Here is a 6,884-nt window from a genome sequence, read left to right as displayed (position 1 = left end):
GAATGCTGTGCTAAATAGTATATACTTTATTTTGAGGTTAACATGAGCAATTTGAAGAGCTTTGTGATCTTATTTGCTAAAGAGTAGAAGCTAAAGAGACCAGTTAAGAGGATGTAGCAGTGAGGATAAGAAATGTCAGTCATTTCAAGAGCAATTAGTGAGATACAATAAAAAGGACCTAATGATTAATAAGATTTGGTATACATGAGCAGAAAGAGCTAAGAAAAGAAACCCTAATTTTCTCTTGGGAATCTGAGGGGATGGTTGTGCCTTTTACTCAGATATGTAACCCTAGAAAAGACAGGTCACACAGGTGACACTGGAAAGAGAGCAGTCCTACGGAATGCCAGAGTACCCTGACACAAATTCCAGAGGGTGCCTGTATAATCAGGAACATGTTTCACTAAACTGCCCAATAAGAAAATGCAAGCTGGGAAGAATGCTTACTTTATAAAAACTCTAAGTAAAGAAGTTGAGAAAAATGGCCAAAAACAACCCATAACATAAAATTACTGATTTTTCTTCTTTTTTTTTTCTACTGAAGTCACCAAATGACTTTTGAATAACTAACATGAAGCATATTCTAAGATTCCTTCTTGGGAATGACTGCTATTGTTCAGTGATATCCATTTTCTTTTTCTTTTTTCGTCCAATGCACAGAGATCAGTTGCGTTGCCCATTCTTCCTAAATAAGATCAAGGTCATAAGACTGAGTACTGGTCAATGAAATGTTAGCAACAATGAATCCAGGCCTGGGACCACGAAAACCTGCTGTACACTATCCCCTTTCTCTCTTCACATCCCATAATGATCTTGAGCATCATGTACTAAAGATAGTGGTCCCACAGTATAGAAGGACCTGGAATATCTAAAAGACTACAGGAGCAGAGACCCCTGCCCATCACAGTGGTTTGTTTCATGAGCAAATGACTAGGTTAAACAATTGAGATTTGGGGGTTGTTTTAAACATTTTTAACATACCCCAACTGATAGTTTTGATACCAAGAATAGTGTCCTACTGAACAAAAATGTTGACTACATGACATCCACTCTGTGATCAGAGACTGGACAGAGGAGAAACTGATTTTCAAAGCTGGAAAATTGATAATACATGTTATGAAACACTTCATGACACCATCACCTGCAACAGCCTGGAAGAAAGTCCATGCCAAGAGCTCTAGGGGAAATGGTTGGAAGAATTAAAACCTTAGTTTGTGTTGACAATTATTAGCTATACTTGGCAAGAAGGAGGTAAGTTCAGAGACTGCTAGATACAGTGAAATAAGAAAGAGAAAGGAAACCAGAGTAGAAAGTAGTCTGGGGATTTGTGGCCTTGAAGTTTTAGAAAAGTGTATGTGTTTAAGCAAAAGAAAAGGGAAATACCTTTGAGAAAACAGCAAAAGCATATTAAAATCCAGATTTTTAGTTTTCCACTCAAACTATAAAGCCTCAAGGTAGAAGCTATTAAATTAATAGAGATAAATATTGGGCAAGGATGCAAAGAAATGATGCAGATTTAAGTATTATGGCTATAGAAGTATTTATATATGGTTATTGGCACTGAAACCTGATTGAGAGTAGATCAGAAGCCCATTAAGTTCCGCGGCAGGGGGAATTTTATTCTCAAAGGAACTATGAGTCCTGTTGGTAAAATTCTAACTATTTAAAAAAATTTGACATCATCCAAGAACCATTTCAAATGTGGTCAAAGAAGACTCACTGCTTTTCCTAAATATCAGCGCTAGGGTTCATGAAAAAAATGGGAAAAGTGTTCCTTTCAAAGATTAGAAACAGAACTAATCAGAGAATATCCCTCACTGCCAGTTCAAGGACCCAGTGCTCACCTCTCAAGATCCTGGTAATTCTACCGAACTGCTGAAAATCTTCTCAATGCCTTCTCTCTAATTGTAAATTTTTATCAGTTGTCCTATCCCTATTTACCATAGTATATTAGTGAGAATTGATGGGGGGTGGGCGTGTTTTAGATCATAGGTTGATCACACCAAGAAGAATTGCATTCTGACTTAGTAGTAAAAAGTACTTCACATTTTCCTAGAGATTTTGGACCATGGCTGAATGCAGTTACTAAATGGTACTTTAGGATATCTCCCTTGTGGAGGGGTGAATGCACTCTACAGATGGAATAAAGCATGAGATGTATATGTGGTTACTCCAGAGTAGACTGCCAGACACTGCTGGTGCTTGATCAAACCCATTTCTTCCTCTGATACATGGACTGCTATTTGCCTGCTGTTTTCTCTTCCACTTTATGGTTAATCTTGGAGGCTGGTGGTGCCAGAAGATGGATAGTATCTTGTCCTTGACTGCAAGGAGCTGAAGTTCATTTTAATATACCTCGTAATATTAGTGAAGCTACTGTGAAGTTGCAATTGTATGTTATAGATATTAACCTATCCTGATGAATGCATTCCTTTTTAGCAGCTTCCAGATCTCAACAACTAGACTGTGGTTTAACTATAAACTTTTTTCAAATGTTATTGTCTTTTCATTTACTGTTGCAGATTTCACTGATATGTTTGGGTAAGCAATATTCAGAGATTTTCCCAAAAGAAAAGACATTGAAGAATGAGGTTAGTAATTTTTACATAATTATACATTAAATACCTAATTTGCCATTCATTACAAGAATAAGAATTGGCCAAATTAATATATGCTTTAATTACATTAGGTAATTAAATTTCACAGTTTAAAATGATAATTGGTACATTATTCATGCAACACCCTTTTGAAACTTGATCTTTTTAGCTCAGAAGAAGTATGGTATAGTTACAAAAGAAAAACTTAACAGTGGCCTTCATCCTTGTCTTGTCACTGAAAAATTTTGCCACTTTTGACAAGTAATTCCTCCTTAAATATTTGGTTTTTACATATTAATAAAATGAAGTTAGAAATACCTATCTTTCATTTTTTTATACAGGTCAGATAATTTAAACAATAAAAATCTCTTGGCCTGATAAACACTCAGGGGAAATATCTATATTCTTTCTATTATTCATTCTCCCAGTAACAGTTCATTATGAACCAAATTAATTTTTATAACTGCCATGACCCCAAATCAGAGGAAGTGACATTGACAAGCGTAAAGTCACAGAAAACAATCTGTCTGTTTAAAATATGAGCTTTTGAGATTGGAAGAAAATGATTCACTCAGAATAAATTCTACCTATGGCATCAATGCTACATTTTGAATTAGCCCTAATACCCATAGACTTCACTAATTTGTATTCATTAAAATATTTATTTATTCTGCAATATTATTGAACACTTCTCTGTACTAGGGATTTTAGTCAGGGTTTAAATATACATATGGGAGTCATCTGCCTAGAAGTGATGATCATTAAAAAAGAGAAAGGATGAGATCACTGAAGCAATAAATGTATAAAGAAGAAAACAAAATAAAAATAGGCCATTTAGAGTCTAGTAATGAAAAGAAGATTCAAGTTGGTAAAAAAAAAAAAAAAAGTGGGAGAAGTACAAAATAATACATTCTTACCAAAGCCAGAGCTTTAAGAGATTGGAATAAACAATAGTATTAAATATGGCAGAGATTTTATGGAGCATAAAATCTAAGAAAGATATTGAGAAGACCAATTGTACGAATGTTTCACAAATAAATGACCTATTTGAATAACAAAAAATACATTTTAAAGTATGATACATCTTATCCTTTTCAAAACTTCTACTTTATCCTGAGATTTTCCCTAGCTCTTCCAGCTTACATTAAAAGTTCCATCTCAGTTAGAGTTTGTATTACTTGTAAAATAAGCCTACACACCTGTTTCAGGATATTACAAACTTAGACTTTTTTTTTTTTTGACTCTCCTCTCTGTTTTCTTACCACTTGTACATCTCTTGATTATTGCCCTATTAATTATTACTTTACAATTGCTAGAGTCATCTTACATTTGGACATGATAAAATCTGAACATATTTCAATTGTTTCTGAAATCAGGGTTATTTCATCTTTGGTATGGACTTGATAAGTAACTTTTATACTCTGTCCTTCCTTTTCAAAATACAGATTCACATACTATATCAGAATCATTTTATTTTTTCCCTTTCAAAGATAAGATAAAAAAGGAAGGCAAAAAACATTTCTCCTCTTATGATTAAGAAAAGCCACCAATTATTAATTAAGATTATATTTATGTGAACATTGAAACCTTTGCATTGATATTTTGATCAAGTGTATATAAAAAGTAAAAAATAAATCTAAGCTAAACTTATGAAAAGGAACATTATTTAGCCTATATCTTCTTTTCCAATTCCTACACCCAAGAAGCAACTACTTTGAATGCCATTTAGTTGATTGTTATGTTATTTACCTAATATTTTTAAATAACATGCTATTGTTAGGTATTTTTTTCTTTTAGTTTTAATTGTCATCGTAGTACTTCACATTATAGAAGATGAGGATTTAGCTTTCTCATATTATTACTCTTAGACCCAGGAAAGTGAGGCTCTTGCCTTGGCCCTGTCCTTCAGTGGGCTTTGGTGTCTAAGTGCTTTTCTTCTGCCTAGGACTTACCTGATCTGGCAGTGCCTCCCAGGTGGAACACTTCAAGCTAGGACCAGGTCTCAAGTGTACACAGATCCCAGTTTTTCATCTTTAGGATTCTTTCTCATCTAAATCTGTGTCTAGGGTCAATCAGATGTCCTAAAGTTTCAGGATTCATGTCTACAAGTATTTCCAAGGCCCCTAAGGCCAAACCTAGTGGCACAGGTACCCTGGAGTGTAGGTCATTCTTGCCAGATGATGTGCTATTTCTTTCTGAAAATCATGGAACTTTGGGCTGCGACATTACTATGATACACTGAATTTTGATGACTCTCACATAAAACACAGGATGCCCTCAGGATTCTGGACTACCAGTGCTAGAACCCTAGACTGGAGGATTGAAGACAACTTTGCTCTTGAGCTGTGTGTGAGGACCCATTTATCAGCTCAGGCTAATCTATGCTTAGACCCCAGTGCAACCTCTGGTTTAGAGCTCCTGAAAGAGTGCATGCATTATTTACCCTGTGGACCCCAGCAGTGAAACACAGTGTGGTCACCCCACACTCTCTTCATACTCTGCACCACAGCTCAGACATTCAGTTAGGAGTAGCCATTCTATATCTTCTGACACTCTTTAAGAATGTCACTTGGCAATGTCAGCAGACTCTTCTGATCAATTTATTTTCTTGTCTCCAAGCTATTATGCTCTCATGAGTTGATTGTAAAATTTACTAAAAATGAAAAGCACAATTATTGCACCAAGAGGCCCACTCCTCCCTAAGTCCATTGTCCCTTTGCCAGTCCTCCATACTGGTGGTAAGGTGGAAAACAATGGTGTCATCAATATCTAAAGATATCTCATTCTAGGAATGCAGTGATAGCTGAAAGAGTTCAAAAGAAGACTGTCAAGATCTGAGAAAGGTCAACATTTTATTCTAATACTTTCAAGCTAATAGGTTAGTCTTTTACTATTTCAAGGATTTTGGAAAATAAAATAAGATGCCTGGGTCAGAGATAAAAGTCTTTGTTTGTATATGGTCCAAAAACTGACAAACCAGATGATGGGTCAAAAAGTCAGCCAAGTAGCCTTCAACATAGCAATTTCCTTAGCACAGTTGATGAACTTTTCTAAGAGCATTTCTTTTTCCTTTTTCTACCTCCTCACTCCAGTCACATCATTCTTAGTTTTCTGTGTTACAGTCAAAATCATTAGTTTGTTGGTGGCAACTTCTGGAAATAGTGGTTCAAAATCTCTTCACAGCAATTCCGGACATGTTTGGATTGTACACTCTACTCTGGCATTTTCAAAGTAAGCTTCTGCACTGTTAATTTATTGCTCAAAAGTGCATCATTACCCTGAAATTCATTCACATATTGTGCCATAACAAACTCATGTCTTTCACTGGATAAAGGTTCTGCTAGAACATCAGGTAAAGTTTTATGAACTTGGCTTTTCTTCTGTGATGAAGTCCCATTGAGGTGACAATCAAAACCTATGTTCCCAGGAACCTGGAATCTCTGATCCTGAGGTCCAAATGGTCCCATAGTTTCATCAGGAAAAACTGTTCGATAGCAGATATCTGTAGGTGCAGTGGCCACATGAGACTCATCAGAACCTGAAGATCCTGCAGTTGAAAAGCCTCTGGAATTGACAACCCTTTTAACTAAAGAGCAAACTCCTGGGAGATAGGAAACCAGTCTGGCTCTGTTTCAGAGCACTTCACTCTTTATGACAGTCTCTAGGTCCATCCACACCTCTGCAAAGGGCACAATTTCATTCCTTTTTATGGCTGAGTAATATTCCATTGTATATATGTACCACATCGTCTTTATCCATACCTCTGTTGATGGACATTTAGGTTGCTTCCATGTCCTGGTTATTGTAAGTAGTGCTACAATGAACATTGGGGTACATGTATCTTTTGGAATTATGGTTTTCTCAAGGTATATGCCCAGTAGTGGGATTGCTGGGTCATATGACAGTTCTATTTTTAGTTTTTTAAGGAACCTCCATACTGTTCTCCATAGTGACTGTATCAATTTACTTTCCCACCAACAGTATGTAAGAAGGTTCTTTCTTCTTCACTCCCTCTCCAGCATTTATTGTTTGTAGATTCTTTTGAAAATGTCCATTCTGATTAGTGTGAGGTGTTACCTCAGAAAGAGAGATGAATGCTATCGGCATTTAGGATCCTCTATTGATGATCTTTACTTCTGTAAACTGATTCATCACAGTCTCTGTGGTACCCATGTGGTTGTAGGAAGTATCTTCACTAATGCAACACCAGATTGCCATATTATGAAGAAATTAAGTGGAAACTAGCAGTAATGTCAACTTATTTGCTCTGCTATTTGTAACATTTGG

General features: G+C 36.0%; 1 pseudogene; it reads right to left on the bottom strand.

The window, feature by feature from the left end:
- Positions 1-5,527: 5,527 nt before the first annotated feature.
- Positions 5,528-6,268, bottom strand: LOC132500596 (methylmalonic aciduria and homocystinuria type D homolog, mitochondrial-like; annotated as a pseudogene).
- Between the last annotated feature and the right edge of the window lie 616 nt (positions 6,269-6,884).

This window comes from Mesoplodon densirostris, chromosome 13 (assembly GCF_025265405.1).
Source record: "Mesoplodon densirostris isolate mMesDen1 chromosome 13, mMesDen1 primary haplotype, whole genome shotgun sequence".
NCBI lineage: Eukaryota > Metazoa > Chordata > Mammalia > Artiodactyla > Ziphiidae > Mesoplodon > Mesoplodon densirostris.
The sequence above is the reverse complement of the archived record's forward strand: the minus strand, read 5'-3'. Positions and strand labels throughout refer to the sequence as shown.